This window comes from Miscanthus floridulus, chromosome 11 (assembly GCF_019320115.1).
Source record: "Miscanthus floridulus cultivar M001 chromosome 11, ASM1932011v1, whole genome shotgun sequence".
NCBI lineage: Eukaryota > Viridiplantae > Streptophyta > Magnoliopsida > Poales > Poaceae > Miscanthus > Miscanthus floridulus.
The window spans coordinates 10,878,048-10,903,510 of NC_089590.1; the positions used below are offsets into that span (position 1 = coordinate 10,878,048).

General features: G+C 43.3%; 1 pseudogene; it reads right to left on the reverse strand.

The window, feature by feature from the left end:
* Positions 1-25,463, reverse strand: part of LOC136491638 (senescence-specific cysteine protease SAG39-like) — a 30,323-nt pseudogene that overhangs the window by 2,100 nt on the left and 2,760 nt on the right.

Sequence of the window (25,463 nt, forward strand, 5' to 3'; positions counted from 1 at the left end):
CTCGGCAAAGTTGATTTTCAAAACAAAATTGCCCTAAAAGCCCACCCCAACCGCGCGTGGCCCAACCCTCATGCCCCCAGCCACGCCCGCTCCACCGCGCCCACCCCAGCCGCCACCGCGCCCACCCCCACCGCTGCCGCACCCTCCCCCTCCACTCTCAGGCTCGTCGCCTCCTCCCCCGACCAGCGCGGCGTGGCGTCCCCTCCTTCGGCCTCCGGTCCTCCCATTCGTGGCCAATCTCCCCTCCTTTCGAGCAGATCCGGTGATGGAGGCTTGGATCCAGGCGGTGGATGGACGGTCCCAAAAGACGACGGCGGCGCGGGCACTGGAGGCGGCTGTGACCTGGCTCAGGATGAGGCGGCACGGGCCTAGAAGGTGGCTGCTGGGGCCTGGGATGAGGCGACAATGGTCCCCAGGTGCCAGGATGAGGCGGCGCAGGCCCAGCACCAGCAGGTGGCGGCGTGGGCTTGGGAGGGCGCTGGTGGCTCGAGCTCTAAGGAGGACGGTGGCAACGGCGGCGGTGTGGCAGGGACCCAGTGTAGGCCCTGGCACGGGCAGGCCCCGACGTGGCGGCAGCGTGGCACGGTAGCGGCGGCGGCGCGACGCCCCAGCACGTGCACTCTCCAGCGGCCGGCCACAGGCGTAGGGTGAGTGCGCCCACCACTCCTAGCTTCCTCCTCCTCTTGCTGAATCCGGCACGAGCAAACCTAGGTGAAGGTGGCGTCTCTCCCTTGCTCCTCCTCTCCTTCCCTCGCCAGTGCCGAGGTCTAGCGTCGGTCTGTGGTTGTCGCCCTTTTTGCTAGGGTCGATTTGGGGCCTCCATGACTGGATCTAGGGCCTCCATAGCCGGATCCGTTTGTTCCCCCACCAGCAGAGCACCAAGCGTGAAGCCTTGGAGGCAGCGGCGGACGTGGTTTTGCAGGCTGCGGGGGCGGTGGCCACGGCCGCGGGGTGCTGCTCCGATGGCGGGGCATGGCCCCTTGGTGCTGCGGTGTCAGGAGGGGCGCTGATGTGGGGCGCTGCTCCTGCGGCGGAGTGGGACTGTGGGGGGCGCTGCAGCAGCGGAAGTTCTTCGGCGCAGTGGATTTTTTTCTTGGTGTTCATTGATCTTCTCCATTTGCTAGAGCGGCGGGAGTGGCAGTTCCTGAGCCCAATGGCGGAGCAGGCTGTGCGCCATGGTCTGGGTGACGCAAAGGATGATACACAATACAAATTTCTTTCAAATTGAATTTTATTCTTGTGTAGTGATTTCGGTTCAACACAGGACTTCATTTCATAGGCCAATTTTGAGGACTATCATCAGGTGTGACAACATCAAGGTGTTTTTGTTCCCTTCTTTTTTTCATTCTTTTACCTGTTTGATAAAGTTTTAGTTCATAATTTATAGCATCCTCAACGAACTTGCTTCATTTTGCGAATTTGTATGATGCTGCTGGTTTTCTTAGATTATTTACTGAGTAGGAAGCATCCATCTAGACGAAGAAAAAAGGAGTTCACTGGTCAACAGTATAGTTGATTCCATCAAGTTTTAGCTAAATTATTTTATTAATGCTTGCCCAGGTTTCTCAGAATGATTTTTATTCTTGCGCAAGAATTTTGTTTTGAGACAACTTCATTCCATGGGTGCATTTTGAGGGCTATCAGCAGGTGTAACGGCATCAAGGTGCTCCTGATCCATTGCTTTTATCATATTTCTTCTACCATGTGCTAAAATTTCCATACAGATTAAACCTTGAATTTTTAGTTTGATACAATTTATATGCACATTGTAAAATCTCAGAACAAGCCAACCACTTGGAAAAAAGCATTATCTGGTCTGTAACAAACATCATGACCCTACACAGGTACTTAGTTGGGTTGCATACTATATGTTAGCTTACTAATCGCTGGTACATATTTAGCTACACTATTAGAAGTTTGAGATCACAGAAGTACCAGTAGTGCCATTTGTTGTTCTTTTACTGTCCTGCAAGGTTGAAAGTGATGCTTTGATCATTTCCTTTAGGTTTCATGTTCAGTAATGTGCATGGAAGTTCTTTTGCTATTCGCTCTTTTCATAAATTCACCTAGCATTTTAGTACTGTCCCATGGATGTGCTTCATAGATTGATTATAATGGGAAGTATATCAGCTCCTGCAACATTAACCAATGTGAAATCAGTGTATAGAAATAGCACATGAGAGAAAAGCTTGGATATGGCTGCAGATGTTGTTATTTTTTCTGTGTTTGAGGCGACCCTGTGTGGAGGTTTATTTTCTGCTGATGACATTATTGTCAATGCATTCTATGGCATGCTTCTCAGCAATTTTTTTGGGGTTTTTCTTTCTTTTAGAGCTCACATTACCTACACTGAAACTTGAGCGTATTTAGTTTGTTGCAGTCCCTATCAATGTAGTTCCAGGGCCTACAATTTTTGTTTGGTGATGTTGTTGATATATTGATCACATTCATTTCATAAACCTAGAAATATGAATCTAGAACTTTATTTTGGAGGTTTCATGTTATTATTTTTGTTGACATGGCCCTTAGAGACCTAAATGCTTACTGAATCATTATTATTATGAGTAGGAAAGAAGACGAGGGCTAACAAGATAAGAGTATGTAGTTAATGGGCAGGTAAAGAACTTGCACAGACACCTCCATTTTTTAGTGATGCAAAAGACGCTTGACGTGGTTATGTTTTACCAACAACTGTGCTTTTGGCTTTTTTCGCCAACCAGCTAAATGTTGGTTTAGGTTTATGCCTACAACCTGAGAGGATAAGTAGGCTGTGCTCTAGGCTACTAAACTTCATCTTGCTGCAGAACACAACATGAAGGCTACAGGTCTCACAGATCTGTGCATAGGACATGAACTGATTACTAGGCTTAGGTTTCAAGTGTTGATGACATATAATACTTCACATTGGCCTGGTTACTGGGCTTAGGTTTCAGGTGTAGTTCTAGATATTGTTACTAATATAAATGGATTCATCCATATTTAGATTTGATATGGTCGTGCTCTACAGAACTACAGAAGGAAAATCAAATGAACAATCGTGCCTTATTTATACAAAATTTTGTTTCTATTATTGTTTTTTGCACTGTGTATTTCCTGTATCTCTTATGTACTGTCACTTTACAAAATCAGGAATGTTATCTTGGAAGTCAGAATCCTTGGCACCAACCTTTGTTATCTCTGGAGCTGTAGTTGCTGCTGATGTATTACTCAAGATATGATTGTACTCGGCAAAGTATTTTTTTCAAAAAATTCAGAAATTCTTTGCCGAGTGCCTAAACAGGGGCACTCGGCAAAGAAATTATTTAAAAAAAACTTTGCCGAGTGCCTGGGCAGGGGCACTCGGCAAAGTATTTTTTTTTAAAAAAAACAAAACTTTGCCGAGTGCCTCGGCAGGGGCACTCGGCAAAGTACTTTTTAAAAAAAATAAAAAAAACTTTGTCGAGTGCCTGGGCTGGGCACTCGGCAAAGTAATTTTAAAAAAAATAAATTTTTTTTTGCCGAGTGCTGGGTCGGGCACTCGGCAAAATAACCGTTAACGGCTGGCGCCACAATGGTCGAAATATTTTGCTGAGTTCCGCCCCATACACTCGGCAAATTTTTTTTTATTTTGTCGAGTGCCCCGATAAAAAGCACTCGGCAAAGACCCTTTGCCGAGAAAATTTTTGCCGAGCGGACTTTGCCGAGTGCTACACTCGGCAAAGCCTTTGCTGAGTGCAAAGGGCTCTTTGCCGAGTGTAAAAACACTCGGCAAAGCCGCGGCCTCCAGTAGTGGGTTGAGGACCTGGTCATTAAAAAATCCTGCTATGGTCTCTTGAATTGCTTTCAGTTTGTCACGTCATATGACTTTTTCCTTCAACCATAGAGTCTTCAATAAAAGTTAAAGGAAGAGTATTAATATATATATATATATATATATATATATATATATATATGTTGGTCACGTGATTACTTATATATATGAGAAATAAAAGAAATTGTGAATATATGAATATATTTATATAACGTACTTTGAGGTTCTCTTTAGGAGTTCTTTTTGAGTATGCCATGACGAACTCGCAAACATAGTATCCGTAGTTGTTCCCCTGTTCTTGCCTCAGAACCCACTTTTACGAGAAAAAAGATCCGGTGAATTGAAGCATGCATGGTGTTAATTGAATTATATATAAAAATGTAGCTAGTACTTACTTTGTGTGCGATTACATCCAGTGGCGCTTTGCAATGTTTCATGTGGTGTTCCTCAATGAAACTTTTCCAAACACTGTGCCCAATAAAATAAAAAATTAATTTGGCCTTTAATAATTGTTGCAGTTAAGAGATCGGGGTATATATAGTTGCTAGAGAGACCAAATTACCATTGGATAATATCTATCATGTCTTGGTACTATGTTTGCTCTTTTATTAACCAGTCTAAGATGCTCAACCGACTATTGGCCATATCGATGACCATTAATATCCAGTGATTGCTGCATATGTTTTTATACACAAATATGATCGATATTAACTAGAGTCAACATATATATATATATATATATATATATATATATATATATATATATATATATATGGGAGATAGCTTAGCTAGTAAGCAAATAATTGAACAAATGTTCATATGATCGACATTAATTATTTAACACCCACTTGAAGTTGTAGGGGAATAGTATGTCCTTGTTTTGTTGGTTCACTAAGAACCTCATGAGATTTTTCTCGAGTTCAGCTTTCCATCCAGGTGGGGGATCAGGGTGTTTGAATACGACATTTGGATCAACGAAACCAACATCATTATCCTGTCTCTTTCTGAGTTCTGTCATCTCATATCTGCATATATAAAAAATATAGTGTGAGGATATATAATTTATATATATACATGTAGCTTTATATATACACTTTAATAGTAGAAAATAATCACAATTACAGATAATAGCAGTTAATGACACTTTTGTCGAGAGAGTCCAGGTGGCATAGTTGGCGTAATTCTAAAAACTCGACATATATAATGTCATCGCCACAGAAGTAATGTTGGTTTCTAACTCTGACAGAAACAAAGGTCTCTCCCCGTTCACACGCCGCCATGTACCAGTTGTTTAGCAGGTACATTTGCGTACCCAGTTCACCTAATGCCTCAGAGTTGTATAAACTCTTTCCATGTTCAAATTTCTTCCAAGGATCTACTTTCGGAGCAGATGGTCCTTCAGCGAGCACTTGGGCAAGGTCCAAACTAGTTTCCTCGTAAAACCAAACGAGTTCCTCATAATCGACGTCCAGTAAGTCTAAGTTTGAACCATATTCATTACGAATGACAAAAGGGGGGACTGATTGTTGCGATTGTTGTCCGAGTTGTGCAACACCTTTCCCTCCTCTAGTCTTTTTCTACGCCGCCTCAAATGACTTGGTGAGAGAGCAGTCGTAGTCCGATTTTGGCAGGGTCTTTTGAGATTCCCGCTTTTTCTGGTCCACCTTCTTTCTTAGAAGATCTGGAGGTAGGTACAAGTATGGTTTCTCCGGGTTCTCCCTCGCTTCTCGTTGCTTTCTTACTTTTTCGAAGAAACTTTTCACATCTTTTTGTACTACATCCTTTAATTCCTTTTCACTTTTCTCATACGACAGTTTTCGAGGAATAACTAGATTAGAGGAGGCTTTCTTCTTTGCCGGCTGGTGGGCCGATGGCTTTGTTTGCGGGGCGGAGCTCTTAGGAGCTGGAGACCTCCTTGGAGGCATTGGAGACCTCCTTGGAGGTGGTGGCGGTGGCGGCGTTGCATAATCATTGCCCAGAGCACTATGATGATCTGGACATTGAATAATTGGACTTAGGTTGGCGAAGGCCCTATTGTGTGATTACAAAAAAGAATAATTAGGTATAAGAAATTGTTATTATTAATCATGCATGTCAATAGAAAATTTGTGAAAAAATTGTTTGTTCACTTTTGTCCGCACCTATTGTCTGGCAGTTGAGGAGGTGGCGGTGGACTAGAGACCCCAGGAATAATGATGTAGCGCTTGCGCCATAGTATGAATGTCTTCTCTGCTTCTCCTAAAGTCGTCTCCCCATCACCTCCTAGAATGTCAAGAGGCAGATCACTAAAACCTTTGTTAACTCTATCCACTGAGACGCTAACATATCTAGGTGGTATTATTGCCCCATGGATTCTTGGTGTCTTGGTAGGATCTGGAGGAGAAAAAACACCGAGAGCCACCATGATTGTGGCATTCTCTTTTGGAATATGTAGCTCACATGATGTAAACGGTGCAGTGATGTCATCCATGGGGAAACGTAGCATTACGTCATCTTGATTTAGCAACTCCGTGGAAGCGCAACTGCTTTTCAACTGATCAGGGGGGCTAATATTAATGTTGATTCCTAGATCTAATACCTGCCTTTGGGCACTCATTGCTATTTGCACTTGCTTTCTGATTTCGTCATGCATTCTAGCTTGCATGTCTTTTTCGTGCTCCTGTGCTTGAAGCAACGCCTCCCGTGACTCACGAACCAATTCCTCCAACCTGCTGATCTGTGCTGTATCCTCATCCTTCCTTCTTTGCCGGCTTCTGTAGGTATCTTTGTCATCAGGGAAACCATGCTCCCAAGAAATGTTCCGTCTAAACCTCTTGTTCGGCCACTGTGTTCAGCGGTCCCGATGGCATATGTTAGTTCATCCTTCTCTCTATTGGGCCTAAACGCACCAATAGCTTTAGCTTGTAGAGCATAAGACAATCTTTGTGTTGCTCTTTTGAGTTTTGTGCCATGAACCAGCTTCCCGGTCTCTAGGTCCAGTCTTCCCCCATGAGCAAAAAACTAATTCTTCGCGCGTTTGGGCCAATTGAGTGATTCTAGTGTGATACCCTTGGCAAGAATGTTCGCTTCCATTTTCTCCCACTTGGGAATGGCAGTCGCGTAGCCACCTGATCCCATGCCATGGTGGTATACCTTCTGTCGGGCATTCTCTTGGTTCCTTCTCACCCGTTCCTCACCCTCTTCAAATGTCTTGTACTGTACAAAATCTTTCCAGTAGGGCCTCAACTTCGCGAGCGGGCCACTAGTATTGAAATTGGGCGTTAGGTTCTTCTTGACGTATTTTGTGTATAGGGATTTCTTCCAAGTCTAGAATTGTGTGGCCATCTTCTTCATAGACCACTTTCGAACTAGTTCCTTCAATTCATCATCATTGATAGCATCATAATCATCCACTTGCAATGTGAAATGTTGAAGGATATCATCCCAAATTAAATTCTTGTCAAGATCAGAGACAAAACTAACATGAGGCTCGTTGATCTTTTGCTTCCATTCATGGGCACTGATCGGAAGACTATCCCTTACAAGGTACCCACAGTGTTGCACGAATTTCCTTGCATGTGGACCAAGTGGTTTGCCTATCTCAATATTGAATTCCGATATTATGTAGCGCCCCTCCAATGGTTTTTTCGGGCCTCGAATATTTTTTCTTTTCGCCGTTGTGGTCGTCTTTCTAGAGGGCTATGTATAAAAAAAAGAATAAATAAATATCATGTGTACACATAATAGATGATAGATATTCAAATATATATATATATATATAATATTCAAATACATATATAAATATATATACCTCGCCAGTATTTTCTTGCACAATATTTTCTTGGTTATCTTCAAGAGTCAGGTATTGACTCCCGTCATCTACATCCTGCTGGTCACCACCGGCAAATTGAGTGTCGATGTTGATAATATCCATCATTTCTTCATCCAAGTTGTCTCTCGGGGCAGCCATCTAACTTTTACTCCACTAGATATATCTACAAAAAATAAAAACTATATCTATAAAATGGACTCCTACAGGACGTGCCACCTCGAGGATAGTAACATTTGTAGATGACATTTGTAGGTCTGAAGTTATCAAATATCCATCAAATTCTAGCTCAAAAACATGTTTAAATAAGTAACCATCCGTACTAGTTGACCTTACTTACGTGATCATCTCGGCAAGCATTTCTCCACCGGATGGCACCGTACTTGGCCACGAAAGAGCTCTGTTTCTACGAGGAAGAAAACACAGTCTTCCACGACCGTTGCCGCTCTCTCTCATAGAATCAAAGCTCCTCCTTGATGTCCATTACCGGTCAGCAGAGAACATGCTAGCCTAGATGAACATAGTCTGCAAGTTCAACTAGTACGGATTTTCTATAATTTTCTGTATTTTCATATTTTAAAATAAGGTTCCAGCCGGGGTTCTAGCTAGATAGGTGTATGAGAAATAAGGTGTAGGAAAAAGGAGCTGTCGAGTCACCCACAATGAGGTTGATAGCCACATATATGTTCCGGCCAATAACCAAAACAAACTAGATAGGTACATACAAGGTGAAACGCATACATGTATCTTTGCTATGTACGGTTGATGTCGTCCGTGGATGTGTGTGATTGTGTCTCGACTTAATTGATAGCATGTGTGCTGATGTAGCTAAACATCCCTCGCCAAACTAAATAGCACTAAATATCATCATCTTTCAATCTATCCCTTGATGATGAAGAAGCGCCATATATTCTCTTTATTATGTTGGAGTCATATATTTGAAAGTTATGAATTCCTATCCAAATTAGGGCTGTTTGTTTCCCTTTATTTGTTCTTTCAATGCTAAAAACTCAGGTTCGTGCCTACGAACGCCGCTAATGAAATAAAATAAACTCTAATGGTACATTGGAGATGAAGGGCGCCCGTTTGGTTCGTGCCTACGAATGCCACCGATGATGCAGTCGTGGCAGAAACACGACGATGAAATCGGACAGAAACGCAGGTTGGGCATGAACCAAACACGAGTGGATCGGTAGTCATGAACCAAATAAATTTTGGCGCAGGTTCGGCGTGGTGAGCTGTGGCAAGGTGAAGGCATGAACCAAACACGCCCGAAGTCCTCCAGAGCTATACTCCATGGCCACCCCGTTCCCCTGCTCCCTCTCCATGGCCGTCGGTCCAAGCACACACATACACAAATACAATCTACAAATAAAATCTATGTGCACACACTATTGCTGATGAGGACGACGAGGGTGGAGGGCGACGACGATGGCCAGAGGTGATCTCTTGACGATGAGGATGCGACAGGGACGACGACGAGCGCTCTGACAAAGGGGGGGATGACGAGCGTTCTGGTGAAGGGGACGACAAGCGCACGGTGATGGCGAGCGCTCGGGTGAAGGGGATGACGAGCGCACGACGACGGCGAGCGCTCCGGTGAAGGGGATGACGAGCGCTCCGATGAAGGGGACGATGAGCGCACGGCGTGGATCCAGGCCACTGGCAGAGATGGCGAGAGACTGGAGAGGTGCGTGTAGGCGGCTGGAGGCTATGGGGAGCGGCAGCGGCGCGGTGGCTCTCGGGCGAAGAATGAAGACGATGGATGGGAGAAGAAGACGAGGCGATATATATATTAGGGATCTTTAGTCCTGGGTGAAGCCACTGACCAGGACTAAAGGCCTTTAGTCCCGGGTGATGGTAAGAACTGGGACTAAAGGTCTAACCTTTAGTCCCGGGTGCATCCATTTAGTCCCGGGTGATGGTAAGAACCGGGACTAAAGGTCTGGCCTTTAGTCCCGGGTGCATCCATGACCCAGGACTAAAGGTATTTTTTTGGCGGGCCATGAAAACGTAGCCCACCTTTAGTCCCGGGTGGTTGATCAACCCGGGAGTAAAGGTGGGCTGCAGTTGGCTTCCTACCAGATCCAGAAGTTTTTCCTTTTTTATATATTTCTTTTATATAAATATGCAGACAGTTATTAATTGCCTAATAAATAAAATATCATCCAAAAAATTATAATAAATATTCCTGGCATTGGTTTTGCATTATTATACACAACAAAAATTTGTAACCTATACTCTTTTGTTTTACTGTATAAATATTTAACATTGTGTAAATAATAATTATAATTTGCACCATGCAAAAATATACTACTTGATTAAAATCATTAAAACTATTACTTTTCGACATGAAATAAGTTTTCACATCTTATTAACGTTGATCATTTGGTTTTTCATCACACATTCTCCACGGGAAATCCACCGTCAAGCAGAAAATTCATTTAAACCGTAGAAAATACGAAAACACGACAAAAAAAAATGAAGTCACAATTATTACATAATAGGTCTAATACATCACTATATATATCAAGCGGGCACAGTAGTGAACTTTTTCTTAACGTATATCCCTTGGTTATGATCGTGCCATAACCATGTAGTGTCCTCATCATTTAGCTAGATGCTTGGGTCTTTGTTCACTATGAAGGGTGGAATTCGGTCAGCCTTTTCATAATCTTCTGATATGTCTGACTTGTCTTCAATTCCGACGATGTTTCTTTTCCCTGAAAGAACTATGTGGCGCTTTGGCTCAATAATTGGGTCGTTGTTGTTTTTTCCTATCTTCAGTTTTGTAGACACGTCCTTGACATAGAACACCTGATTCACATCCTTGGCAAGGACGAATGATTCATCTTTGTACCCAATATTGTTGAGGTCCACGGTTGTCATTCCATACTGGTTGTCGACTGCTACCCCGCCTCTAGTCGCCTTTACCCATTGGCACATGAACAAAGGTACCTTAAAAGTAGGTGCATAGTTTAGTTCCCATATCTCCTCTATGCGGCCATAATATGTTTGCTTATTTCCATTAGGGTCAGTGGCATCTATGCGGACACCACTGTTTTGGTTGGTGCTCATTTTATCTTGGGCTACTGTGTAAAATGTATTCCCATTTATCTCATACCCTTTGTATGTGAGGATATGCCATGATGGTTGCCTAGCCAACAAATATAGTTGGTCATCAATACTCTCATCACCCTAACATGCTTTTCGCAACCAGTCGCTGAAAGTTTCCATGTGCTGACGCGTAACCCAAGCTTTAGACTTCCCTGAAAACTTGGATCGGAGGAACTCTTTATGTGTCTCGATATACGGTGTCACCAAGGAGGAGTTTTGCAGAACTATGTAGTGTGCTTTATTAAAATAATTGTCCTACATACCAATATATGTTTTCTTCCCTAGTGTCCCCTTTCCACTTAGTCTCCCCTCGTGTCGCGATTCAGGAACACCAATCGGGTCAAGGTTGAGAATAAAGTCAACACAAAACTCAATGACCTCCTCTGTTCCATAGCCCTTGGCGATGCTTCCTTCTAGACAAGCATGGTTGTGAACATATTTCTTTAGGACTCCCATGAACCTCTCAAAGGGGAACATGTTGTGCAGGAATACAGGACCGAGAATGCTAATCTCCTAAACCAGGTGAACTAGAAGGTGTGTCATGATATTAAAGTAGGAAGGAGGAAACACCAACTCAAAGCTGACAAGACATTGAACCACATCATTCTGTAGTTTAGCTAGATCCATTGGATCAATTGCCTTCTAAGAAATTGCATTGAGGAATGCACATAGCTTCACGGTGGCTAGATGTACATTTGGAGGTAGAATTCCTCTTAATGCAACTGGAAGCAATTGCGTTATTAGCACGTGGCAATCATGGGACTTTAAGTTTAGGAATTTCTTCTCTGGCACATTTATTATACCCTTTATATTCGAGGAGAAACCAGATGGTACCTTGATGCTTGCTAGGCATTCAAACATGCTTTCCTTCTCTTCTTTGCTAAGAGTGTAGCTGGCAGGACTTCAGTAATGGCATCCATTATCTGTCTTCTCTGGATGTAGGTTGTCTTATTCTTTTAAACACCGCAGGTCCTATCGTGCTTCAAGTGTGTCCTTAGGCTTCCCATACACACCCATGAAGCCAAGCAAGTTCACACAAAGATTCTTCGTCAGGTGCATCACGTCGATCGGGCTATGGATAATGGGGACGGGGATCCCAATCTTCCGTCAGGTGATGGTAACTATCGTTGTGGCAGAGAATGACACACCGATCCGGCTTCAGATCGAAAGATTGAACCTTGCAATCTTAGCACCACAGCTCCTCTAGTTATCAACCAAGTCTCGGACCAGGTTGACCTCGCCAAGAAGGCTAATTCCTACCTGCGCAACGAAGAACACAACCAAGAACAAGAAAGATCGCAACCAAATTGCAGATGTATGATTAATCTCACGAGTTGGGGTCTCACAAACCGAAGAACGGCAAAACTGTTTCTTGATAGAATAATCTAAGCAAAACCCAAACCCTAAAGTAGGTGGTGGCTACTGATTATATAGCCTAAGGGACGTCCAAGGATCCCTCTTCACGTCCTAAAGGTGTCCCAACATGTTACAAGGCCCAACGGCCCAAAAGAAGGTGTCGCAGCACCCTGACAGATTCTGGATGCTAACTTGTTTCGACGATTCCCGTTGATTCCGAAGAGCTTTTGATGTGAAATCACTTGGATTGGCTTCCTTATCAAATTATATTTCTATCCATATGTGGATCATCGAAAACGGAGTTCGGATGCGTCCAGGGCGTCCGTTTTATTGCAGACTGGTCCTGTGGCCGAGGCAGACTTGAACTCGGATTGGACTGGGTCTCTGGCTTGGCTTGGACGTCCTTGCTGGCCTCCTAAGGTGGTGGCCAAGGAGGAGGACGTCCAAGGCCATCTCTTAGGTGTTCTCCATCTTCTTGGGGCATGCTCCAACTTGGGCCTGGGTCCCAAGGATGTCTAACAAGCCCATGACGATAGTGTAGCTCCCGCCAGAAATAGCGACAGAATATATTGGTGATTTGGAGGCCTTGCCGACATGATATTGAGATGGAACTAGATCTATTTGAAAGCTTATCAAACAAGCTTTCCATCAAGTGCTCATTGACCTCGATCGCACTCCGGATGGATGAGTTATGGCCTTCCCAATGAGGCACTGTCGGGCTACCGACGAACCAAAAGTTCAACTTTAATGAACTTCCATTATGAAACATATTTGAACCTACAATCAAATAGTGACATGTACATGTGGAACCAAGTGAATTATAACCAAAGCCACTATGCAAATGTAGGAACGAGCGCACCTTATAATCATTGTTCATATCCGAAGGTGCCATGTCCTCATCATCCTCCCCTTCTTGACAACAAACCGTCCTCGGTTTGAGCTTAGCTGGTGGACAAGTTGTTGATAGTAGCCAACATTGCTCCCCTTCTTGAAATTTAACATGTTTCTTTATAACAAAACTAGGGGAACTTGACATGACAAGATTATAGCAATTGCAATCCTTTGGTTGATCATACTTTTGCACAATATAAGGAGATTTCAGATTTGAACAAATATAGACACGATGCACCATATACTCTCCTTTACAATTATATTTTCCAATAAAATGATATGTATGTCTAGAGAACCATGGCAAATTAGCATATGCATAAAGTTTCTCCTCTAAAGAACTAAGATTACACGGAACATCAAATTCAATGTAACCCAAAGTATTTAAAGAAGACAATAATTTCAGCTCATCAACTTCACTAGCATTATGAATAACAAGTCTATTTTCAGCACAAGTGCTCATTTTCAGCACACATATAGCGTGATCATTCTTCAATGATTGCATGGGTATAACATAAATATCATCATGCAAGTCATCTTTGTCACAAGAAACATCAAGCAAATCATCTTGTGACAAAGGTAAATCAAGCGAATGCTCCACTAAAATTTGCTCTATCATAGCATGATTGGTGGAAAAATTCAGCACATCAAGAGAACTCTCACCTTCTGTGAGGTTAGCATCATGGGCATTACCTTTGCTCTCATGTTCAGCAGGGGTAATAGTTGATGGTTCTGAATTTTCACATGAGACTGTGAGCTTCTCATTTTCTGTCACGGCATCCTTGCTCTTTTCTACATTGTCCTGCAAAAGGTTAGGCATAGCAGGAGGAATAACAACAGACTCTTCCTCTAAATGGTGCACCTCATCATATGAAGTCAAAACAGGAGGTGGATTAACAAAGGTTTCTCGCATAAGAAGTTTTATATCATTCCAAGTTTGAGGCTTATCAGAAGGATCTAAAGACTCCCACCAAGATAAAGCAGAATGTCGCAAAACACTAACTGCATTTTTTACCTTCCTCCTTGGACACATAAGGCGAGTAGCAAATATGTTATCAATAGCAATTTCCCACTCCATGTACTCATCAGCACCTATACCATCATAAGTCGGTGGATACGAACAACCTGTCATTGTAAACATAAAAACAAGGAACAAACAGTGAAGGTTATCCCTAATAATCCTACTACACAGGTGGAGTGGTGCTGCCTCTCAAGATCATAGCAAAAGGAAACACCTTATCAAGCTCTTACAAGGTTCTTACCAACGCAAAGCAGTGGACGGTACAACCGGTGGCTGGTACGTGATACCTATGAGGGTGTGACACCAAGATTGCAAGGGTCTTTTTCTGTACCGATCTGAAGTATATGTGAGCTTGGGAGGCACGCAAAAGAACAAATATGTATATGTGGCACACAAGTCAGTGACAGACAGCAATATTGAATAAATGTCCAGAGCACTTATCCTAGTTGCTGGCCTATACGTGTTCCTATCACCAGTTGTGATAAATAAGAGAGGAAACAAGGATGAAAGGAAACAAGTATTAAAGGTAGCAACGATATGAACAAGGCAAAAGGTACCACAAACAATAGAGCTATTGAGTGTTCCTTATGTGCTCCTTTTCGATATCTTCTATTATCTTTTACTATTTTTTTCTTTTATTTTTTTGTCCAATCTTTTTTTTTCTTGCTTTTGCTCTTTTGATATTTTTTTCTCAGCAAGGAGCACACAAGAATAAACCACAAAAAATTTGAGCTCAATTGAATAAAAGATGTGGCCTATAGAAAATTAGGACTGTGCTCTAAAAAGCATACCAAAACTTGTGGGCCCAGAAACTCAATTTTCCTAATCGAATTTCGCAAATCTAATTTTTGCGAACCTAGCAATGCTAGGATGAAATAGATCTAAAATTTTCTAGCGTTCTCCGTAGATATAAAATTTTCCCCGTTTCGAGTTCGGATGCAAAAGTTATGACTGTTTTAAGGAAGCTGCTCGAATTAGGGATTTAATGGACACAAGATGCAAACCGATGGTGATACGGAATAGCAGCGGGTGAAGGGATCAACACAAACTAGAAAAGAACACAATCTAAACCAGCAACAAGACTTTGACCTAGGACATAAACTCAACAAAGCGAACTCTAAAACTGAAATATGCAAAGGCTATGGCGCGGAAGGTTCTAGGATAGGAAATAAAAGTATGGCACTGGACTATAGGACGAATGCAAAACTCTCAAACTAGGGAATAAAAGTGAACCTGACGGTATACCTTAGCTCTGATACCACTTAATGGGGATGGGGATCCCGATCTTCCGTCAGGTGATGGTAACTATCGTTGTGGCAGAGAATGACACACCGATCTGGCTTCAGATCAAAAGATAGAACCCTGCAATCTTAGCACCACAGCTCCTGTGGTTATCAACCAAGTCTCGAACCAGGTTGACCTCGCCAAGAAGGCTAATCCCTACCTACGCAATGAAGAACATAAGCAAGAATAAGAAAGATCGCAACCAAATTGCAGATGTATGATTAATCTCACGAGTTGGGATCTCACAAACCGAAGAACGGTGAAACTGTTTCTTGACAGAATAATCTAAGCAAAACCCAAACCCTAAAGTAGGTGGTGGCTACTGATTATATAGCCTAAGGGACATCCAAGGATCCCTCTTCATGTCCTAAAGGTGTCCCAACACGTTACAAGGCCCAACGGCCCAAAAGAAGGTGTCGCAGCACCCTGATAGATTCTGGATGTTAACTTGTTTCGACAATTCCCATTGATTCCGAAGAGATTTTGACATGAAACCACTTGGATTGGCTTCCTTATCAAATTATCTTTCCATCAATATGTGGATTATCGAAAACGGAGTTCGGATGCGTCCAGGGCGTCTGTTTTATTGCAGACTGGTCCTGATGGCCGAGGCAGACTTGAACTCGGATTGGACTGGGTCTCTGGCTTGGCTTGGACGTCCTTGCTGGCCTCCTAAGGTGGTGGCCAAGGAGGAGGACGTCCAAGGCCATCTCTTAGGTGTTCTCCATCTTCTTGGGGCATGCTCCAACTTGGGCCTGGGTCCCAAGGATGTCTAATAAGCCCATGACGATACTGTAGCTCCCGCTAGAAATAGTGACAAAATATATTGGTGATTTGGAGGCCTTGCCGATATGATATTGAGATGGAACCAGATCTCTTTGAAAGCTTATCAAACAAGCTTTCCATCAAGTGCTCATTGACCTCGATCGCACTCCGGATGGATGAGTTATGGCCTTCTCAATGAGGCACTATCGGGCTACCGACGAACCGAAAGTTCAACTTTGATGAACTTCCATTATGAAACACATTTGAACCTACAATCAAATAGTGACATGTACATGTGGAACCAAGTGAATTATAACCAAAGCCACTATGCAAATTTAGGAACGAGCGTACCTTATAATCATTGTTCATATCCGAAGGTGCCATGTCCTCATCAACGGACCTCTAGGACTTGCCAATAGGGTAGCTCCCAAAATATGGACTTCTTCTTCCACATGGGTGTGTGACCATCGGCATCGTTCAGAACAGGTTCACTGCCATGTGCCTTTCCAAATACTACTTTCACATCCTTGACCATATTGAGTACATCCTCACCAGTTTGGTTGCCCGGCTTGGTCTGGTGGTCTGCCTTACCTTTAAAATGCTTGCCTTTCTTTCTTATGGGGTTATTCAAAGGAAGAAATCGACGATGGCCAAGGTACACGACCTTTCGACATTTTTTCAAGAATATACCTTTAATGTCATCGAAACAGTGCATGCACGTATTATATCCCTTGTTTGATTGTCCTGAAAGATTACTTAGAGCAGGCCAATCATTGATTATTACGAACAATAATGCTCGTAGGTCAAAGTGCTCCTGTTTGTGCTCATCCCACACACGTACACCTGGTCTGTTCCACAAAATTAGAAGTTCTTCAACTAGTGGCCTCAGGTACACATCGATGTCATTGCTAGGTTGCCTTGGGCCTTGGATGAGCACTGGCATCATAATAAACTTACGCTTCATGCATAACCAGGGAGGAAGGTTGTAGATATAAAGAGTAATAGGCCAAGTGCTATGACTACTGCTCTGCTCCCCGAAAGGATTCATACCATCCGTACTTAAAGAAAACCTTAAGTTTCTTGCGTCATTTGCAAACTTCAAGAATTCTCTATTGATTGCTCTCCACTGGGACCCATCAGCAGGGTGTCTCAACATATTGTGTACCTTATGGTCTTCTTTGTGCCATCGCAACAACTTTGCATGGTCTTTGTTTCTGAACAGACGTTTCAAGCGTGGTATTATAGGAGCATACCACATAATCTTGGCAGGGATTTTCTTCATGGGACGTTCGCCCTCAACATCACCAGGGTCATCTCGCCTGATCTTATACCGCGATGCATGACATACCGGGCATGCATCTAACTTCTTGTACTCCTCACCATAGTAGAGGATGCAGTCATTAGGACATGCATGTATCTTCTAGATTTCTAATCCCAAAGGGCAGACTACCTGTTTTGCTTCGTACATAGTGACGGGCAATTCATTATCCTTCGGAAGCATCTTCTTTTGGATTTTTAGTAACTCCCCAAATCCCTTGTCAGATACACCATTCTTTGCCTTCCATTGCAGCAATTCCAGTGTGGTACCCAACTTTTTCTGTCCCGCATCACAAGTTGGGTATAGCAATTTCTTGTGATCCTCTAGCATGCGCTCGAACTTGATCTTCTCCTTTTCACTTTCGCATTCTCTTTGTGCGTCACGAATGGCCTGACCAAGATCATCAGCAGGCTCATCTTCTGCCACTACCTCTTCTTCAGCTTCCCCCATTGCAGTATCATTGAAGGCACCATATTCAGCAATAATGTCATCATCGTCCCATTGTTCTTCTTCACCTTCTTCTATTACAACCCCGGTTTCTCCGTGTTTCGTCCAACAAATATAGTTTGGCATGAAACCCGACTTCAACAAGTGTGAATGAAGACTCCTTGAGCTAGCATATTCCTTCAAATTCTTACATATGGCACATGGGCAGCACATGAAACCATTGCGTTTGTTTGCCTCGGCCACACGTAAGAAAGAATGCACGCCCTCAATGAACTCTTGGGAGCGGCGATCAGCATTGTACATCCAATGCCGGCTCATCTGCATTACATGACATACAACCATATTAAAACCTAGAACATAATTAGTTAATTATAAGACATGCATGCCACCACACAAGGTATTAATTTATGAAAGTCTCGCTACAATGTAGACACTCCCAACTACCAGTAAAAAAACTAAAGCTAAAATGCACTTCAGCATCATAAGGATTTCGCGACCAATCCCAACTAAAATAGACAGATCATGCGTTTGTTCAACATCTATGGGCTTCTTCCACAGGATCACTGCCTCATCAGCCCCCTGTGCAAGGGAGTTTTGCATGTGTTTAACATACTCTTCCTCCCAGTACCAGCCTGAACATCCAGTGCCATCCCACTGAAATTAAAACAAAAAATTAGAACTTTAATCACAATCATCATGAAAATAAGTATAAATTAACCATAATCATCAAATTCGACAAAATAACTCACATTGCGATCCGGACACTTGTAGAAGATACGGCCTATGTTGGGACACTCCTTCCTCACCCGGTACTCCATCACAATCTTCTCCTCACACTTGCCGCATGCAATGAGAGGGAGGTCCGGCCTCAGTCGCTTTGGAACCCGATGAGAGGCCGAGGACCCAGAAGTAGTTGCCATCTACTATCTATACTCATTTTTAATATAATATAAATTTCTCATTTTATAAACAAATAAAATTAAAAAAACTCTAAAATTCTCTATATCTCTAAATCATGAAGTTTGCTATGCATGCTAGAAATAAAAGTTGAATACTAGTTTTGAATAACTACTTTAACCTTCCTTCATCCAAATATGCAAACTTTAAAGTGATTTTGAGCTTAAATGGCTTACAAATAAAAAAAATTGAGATATCTAGTCTACAAAATGAGATATGCTACTGATGAAATATGAGAGTATAAAGTTGGTAACCTTTATAACTGAAGAATCGATGGAGGAATCGAAGAAAATCTTGTGATTACTGGCAATGAGGAAGAAGAGAGGCTGGCGATGAAGCAAGAAAACACTGAGCTCGAAGTGGCTCGGGCTCGGGTAGGAAGAAAGGCTATATAGGAGGGGACCTTTAGTCCCGGTTGGAGCTACCAACCGGGACTAAAGGTCCCTTTCTAGTCCCGGATGGAGCCTCCAGCCGAGAGTAGACTTTTACTCCCAGTTGGAGGTAACAACCGGAAGTAAAAGTTAACCTTTAGTCTCGGTTGGTAGCTCCAACCGGGACTAAAGGTCTCCTGCAGCAAAAGCCTGCCGCAGTAGCCATTGGACAGGGACCTTTAGTCCCGGTTGGAGCTACAAACCAGGACTAAAGGTCTCTCTAGTCCCGGACGCGAAAAATACCGGGACTAAAGCCAAATTTCGAGGCGGGATCAAAGGTCGTTTCTCTACTAGTGAATGCCATGGTCTAGGTCAGTGCCACGAGATCCGGTCATCACACCACCAGAGTAGAACTGAAATGTCATGTCACCGCCGTCCACTGCCATTGAGACTGGCTGGCTGGCTACCGCCTTCATGAGGGCAGCCTCATCGTTGGCAGGCACATCCTCAAAGCCCTTTTTTGATGTAAATCCTCAAAGCCCTTGATGGTTGCGGCCCCTGTTGGATCCTGACTGGCACTGGCCATCTTGCGCGGTGTAAGGGTAGTCAGACTCGGTGCTAAGGCCACCATTCTTGATGATGAACTTGAAGGCGTCGTCCATCTCACCACCACTGCAGCCCTGGTCCTCACCATGAACGTCACAATCCACCAGTTCCTGCTCCAAAAGTGAGATGAGCTTCCCGCTGCTTATCTTTACAATGCCCTCTATGGCAGCTACAGCTGAGAACGCCCAACAGCAACCTGCATTCATTCATTTTGATCAGATGGATATCATCCAGTGCTGTAATAAATAATAAAACATATTATATATGCACACATAGGAGAATTGTGCATGTGTGCTGGTAATGCCCAAGAGGGGCTTGGCCCAATTAGTGCTGGCCCAATTAGCAAGTCTATAAATGCTAATTAGCTTTTAACCCTAGAATATTATTCCTGCTGCCACACGCCGCTTGGCTTGCTGCCGCACGTCCTGCTGCTGCAGGGCTCCTGCCAGTGCAGCCGTTGGCCAAGCTTCCTGCCGCCGCCGCTGCACCTGCAGTCTTCCCCCCGATCAAAGGTTGATCGTGAGAATCTTCGAGTACGTGCCGTGGAGTGCTAGCACGCTCCGGTTCGTCGTCCCATCCCGTACGTGTGGACTGCCGTAGAGGTGTCGCTAGGTTACGCACTTCGTCAGATCGTATGACTACTTCCTCGACGTTGATCGGATCGACTACTCGCGCTTCATCAAGACTTCCGCTGTGACACGCGACGAGCGAATGTATAATCTATGATTATCTACTCACAAGTGATCATGTTTACGTGGTTAATTCTTTGTGTGCTAGCGAGTAGCATACCGCGTTGCCTAACAGTGGTATCAGAGATGTGCTTGTGCTGTCTTTGATCTAGATTAAATATTTTGCATGGTTGGTTGTAGATCAGATCGTTTTGGTGAATAGCGTTACACGCGAATTGAACTGTTTTACTCCGTTCTTGCTTCCTCATTATGTGACTGGCTAACTGGCCGTCTTTACGACGGCGCGCGAGCGTCGCGCGGCTGACCACGAGGTTGTGAGTTCATTTAGCGAAACAGTCAATACACGATGTGAACGGCTATGTCGGCTAGAACGCCATGCCTGTTAGCTTGCTGGTAGCATGCGAAAAATCTGTTCTATCTGTTATCGGTTGATGGGACCAGATCATGTTTTTAATTAAAAAAGCGGGGATGCGTTGCATCCTTTGTAGAAACGCCTAACTCATTTTTGCAGAGAATGTTGTGATGTATGGCCTCAAAATCATGTGATGATCTGTGTGTAATAAATTTGTGTGGCCTGCGTGTCACAAATTATTACAGCCGAGTTGAGGCTGTTTATTTTCGGCCTACGTGCCACTCCTGTGATGTAATTTATAATTTTAATTTAGCTACCAGCGTGTATTAGCTGAATTAGATTATGTAATTCATCGACATGAGCGGGCAACCGTCATACCTTGGAGAAGGCGCCCAAGATGCGACATCTCGGTGTAGGCATACGGACTGGCGGTGGTCGACATGTGTTGATTTTCATTGGATGAAGAAAATGCCATACTATCACAATAATTTGATTATCTGTGATGATTAATATTATGCACTGCCTGTGATGTGAATGATGAACCCCTCACGAAAAAATAAGATTTTATGCCCTTCCAACAGCTGCACCATTGGGATCTTGTTAGTAGGTGATGGGTCTGCCAAAGCAGGGTGTCATCTTCTACCTTGATCCATTGGGTGGTGTCGGACACCACAACATAGTGTTGGGTTACTTGACAGAGCTATCAAGTCGGACTTGGGCTTTGGGACATAAGTGTTGGGAGCCGAGACATATGATGTCGCCCAACAAACAAGAGTCGCATTGGATGCGATTGGCAAGTGTTGCCTACCTTGTTCACTATGATGCTAGCGGTGATGCCAAAGCTCACTAGTATCACAGGGAGCGTTGGATCTTGTCCTGCTATGCAACGCTGGGGGACGTTCGCACAATATAGTAGGAATTCTTTTATTAAAGGTGTTAATAAAAGAAGTGCTAACAGTTGTGTATCTTACTGTTGTAGAAAATGTCGAGTGCATCAAACTTCAATCTGCGATCGATCCTAGATAGAGAAAAGCTAAATGGAACAAACTTTGTTGATTGGAATCGGAATCTGAGAATTGTTCTCACACAAGAAAAAAAGCAGTACGTTCTCGATACGCCTTACCCAGAAGAGCCTCAGAATGTCGTGCACACCACTAGTGCATATCATGCTTATGTGAAGCATACTGATGATGTGGTGGATGTGTAGTGCCTGATGCTTGCTTGCATGAACTCTGAGTTACAGAAGCAATTTAAAGCACTAACCCATACGATATGATCGTGGGGTTACGTGGCATATTCAAAAACCAGGCGAGGGTCGACAGGTTTAATACCTCAAAAGCCCTGTTTGGTTGTAAACTTGTTGAAGGTGCTCCAGTCAGCCCTCATGTGATTAAGATGATTGGGTACATTGAGAGCTTGCAGAGACTGGGTTTTCCTACCGATGTGATACTACAGTCCCTGCCTGCTAGCTTTGAACCGTTCATCCTGAACTATCACATGAATTGTTTGAAGAAATCACTGACTGAGTTGCATGGGATGCATAAGACGGCAGAGGCGAGTCTTAGGAAGACTCCTGGTCATGTGATGATAGTCCAGAAGGGTAAGAAGCGTAAGCGCCCAGCAAAGGCTAAGAAACCTACCGAAAGTGGCACTTCCGGGCAGGCGTCTAAGGCCAAAGAAAAGAAAGCTGGTGCCTCCCCTGATGATGCTTGCTTTCACTGTGATGTGAAGGGGCATTGGTCGAGGAATTGCAAGAAGTACTTGGAAGATAAAAAGAAGAAAGGAGGTGCGACCTCCGCTCAAGGTATTAATGTTATTGAAATTAATCTTGCTGCGCATTCTAATAATGCATGGGTATTTGATATTGGTGCAATGATTCACACTTGCAAGTCGTTGCAGGGGCTAAAAATAATTAGACGCTTTGCGAGAGACGAAGTGGATTTGCGCATTGGGAATGGAGCAAAGGTTGCTGCGTTGGCCGTCGGCACTTATCCATTGTCGTTGCCTTCTAGATTAGTGCTAGAACTCAATAATTGTTATTTTGTTCCTGCATTGAATAAGAACATTATTTCCTCCTCATGTTTAGAGGATGATGGTTATGAATTCATAATAAAGAACAAGTGTTGTTCCATTTTTATGAATGACATGTACTATGGGAGATGTCCTATTGTGAATGGGCTTTACGTTCTTGATCTGGAAGATGCATAAATTAATAGCATTAGTACTAAGAGAACTCACGTAGATAACTCAAATCCTACTTACTTGTGGCATCGTCGTTTAGGCCATATAGGCGAGAAACGCATAGAGAGGCTCCATAAAGATGGTCTTCTCGATTCTTTCGATTTTGAATCGATTGAGACATGCGAGTCATGCCTACTTGGAAAAATGACTAAAACTCCCTTTGTTGGACAAAGAGAAAGAGCAAGCGAGTTATTAGGCCTAATACATACTGATGTATGTGGTCCAATGAACTCGGTCGCAAGAGGTGGTTTTTAGTACTTTATTACCTTTACTGATGACTTGAGTAGATATGGCTATATCTATTTGATGAGGAATAAGGCAGAATCCTTTGAAAGGTTCAAAGAATTCCAAAATGAAGTACAGAATCATATAGGCAAGGCAATTAAATTCCTATGATCGGATTGTGGTGGAGAATATTTGTGCCATGAGTTTAGCGATCATCTAAAGAGTTGCGGAATTGTTCCACAACTGACTCCGCCAGGAACACTGCAATGGAACGGTGTGTCCGAGTGGAGGAACCAAACCTTGTTGGACATGGTGAGGTCTATGATGAGTTAGACTGATCTTCCATTGTATTTTTGGGGCTATGCACTAGAGACTACTGCGTTTACACTAAACCGTGTACCATCTAAATTTGTGGAGAAGACACCATATGAGATATGGACTGGGAAGCATCCCAGTTTGTCGTTCTTGAAGATTTGGGGCTGCGAAGCCTATGTGAAGCGTTTGACGCCCACTAAACTCGAACCCAAATCTGATAAATGTGTCTTTGTGTGGTATCCTAGGGAAACCAAAGGATACTATTTTTATAATCATCAAGAGAACAAAGTGTTTGTTGCTTGAAACGCTGTCTTTCTTGAGAAAGAGTTTCTCTCAAAAGAAATTAGTGGGAGCACTGTGCAACTTGAAGAAGTTCAAGAAGCACAAGAAAATGTTTCTGTTCCCATTGATGAGGTACAACATGATGAATCAGCGATGGTTGCTAACCAACATGATGAACCTCAACCACAAAGATCAATACGGGCATGTCGCGCACCTGATAAGTACACACTACTGATTATAGGGCAGAAGGACATCCTATTATTGGACAATGAGGAGCCTAAAACATACACAGAAGCATTGATGGGACCGGAGTCTAAGAGATGGCTTGATGCCATGCGATCCAAGATGGAGTCCATGAGAGAGAATCAGGTTGGAAACCTGGTTGATCCACCTGACGGCGTGAGAGCCATTGAGTGTAAATGGATTTTCAAGAAAAAGATAGACGCTGATGGAAAGGTTCACATCTATAAGGCATGACCGGTAGCGAAAGGTTTTCATCAAATTCAAGGTGTTGACTATGACGAGACATTTTCGCCTATCGCAATGCTGAAGTCTATTCGGATCCTTCTAGCAATTGCCGCATATTATGACTATGAGATTTGGCAAATGGACGTCAAAATAGCTTTCCTTAATGGAAACCTAAGTCAGGATGTGTACATGACATAGCCTAAAGGTTTTATCGACCAGCAAAATGCTAGAAAAGTTTATAGACTTATGAAGTCTATATATGGGCTAAAGCAAGCATCCCGGAGCTGAAATCTTCATTTTGACGAGATAGTCAAATCGTTTGGCTTGTCACAGAATAAAGAAGAGGCATGTGTTTACAAGAAGGCTAGTGGGAGTGCACTTGTATTTCTAATCTTGTATGTGGATGACATACTATTGATTGGGAATGATATTCCGCTTATGGAGGATGTCAAGGCCTCATTGAGAAAGAGTTTCTCTATGAAGGACCTTGGAGAAGTAGTCTACATACTGGGCATAAAGATCTATAGAGATAGGTCTAAATGCTTAATTGGATTAAGCCAGAGCATGTACCTCGACAAGGTGTTGAATAGGTTCAACATGAATGATTCCAAGAAAAGATTCATACCTATGTCACATGGTGTAACCTTGAGCAAGACTCAATGCGGATCATCGCCTGATGAGCAAGAAAGGATGAGTCAGGTGCCATACGCTTCGGCTATTGGCTCAATCATGTATGCCATGTTGTGCACACGCTCAGACATTTCGTATGCTCTAAGTGTTACGAGAAGGTACCAATCCAATTTGGGTGATGGTCACTGGGTTGCAGTAAAAAATATCCTAAAGTACTTCCGAAGAACTAAGGATATGTTCCTAGTCTATGGAGGTTCAGAGGAGCTCGTTGTAAAGGGTTACACCGATGCTAGCTTCCAAACTGACTAGGACGATAGCAAATCTCAATCGGGATATGTCTTCTGCCTCAATGGTGGTGCAGTGAGGTAGAAAACTTCCAAGTAAGAGATAGTTGCAGATTCGACAACAGAAGCCGAGTATATTGCAGCTTCGGAAGCTGCAAAGGAAGCTGTATGGATTAGAAAATTTATTTCTGAGTTGGGCGTGGTCCCTAGTTGCTCTAGTCCGATAGACCTCTATTGTGACAATAGTGG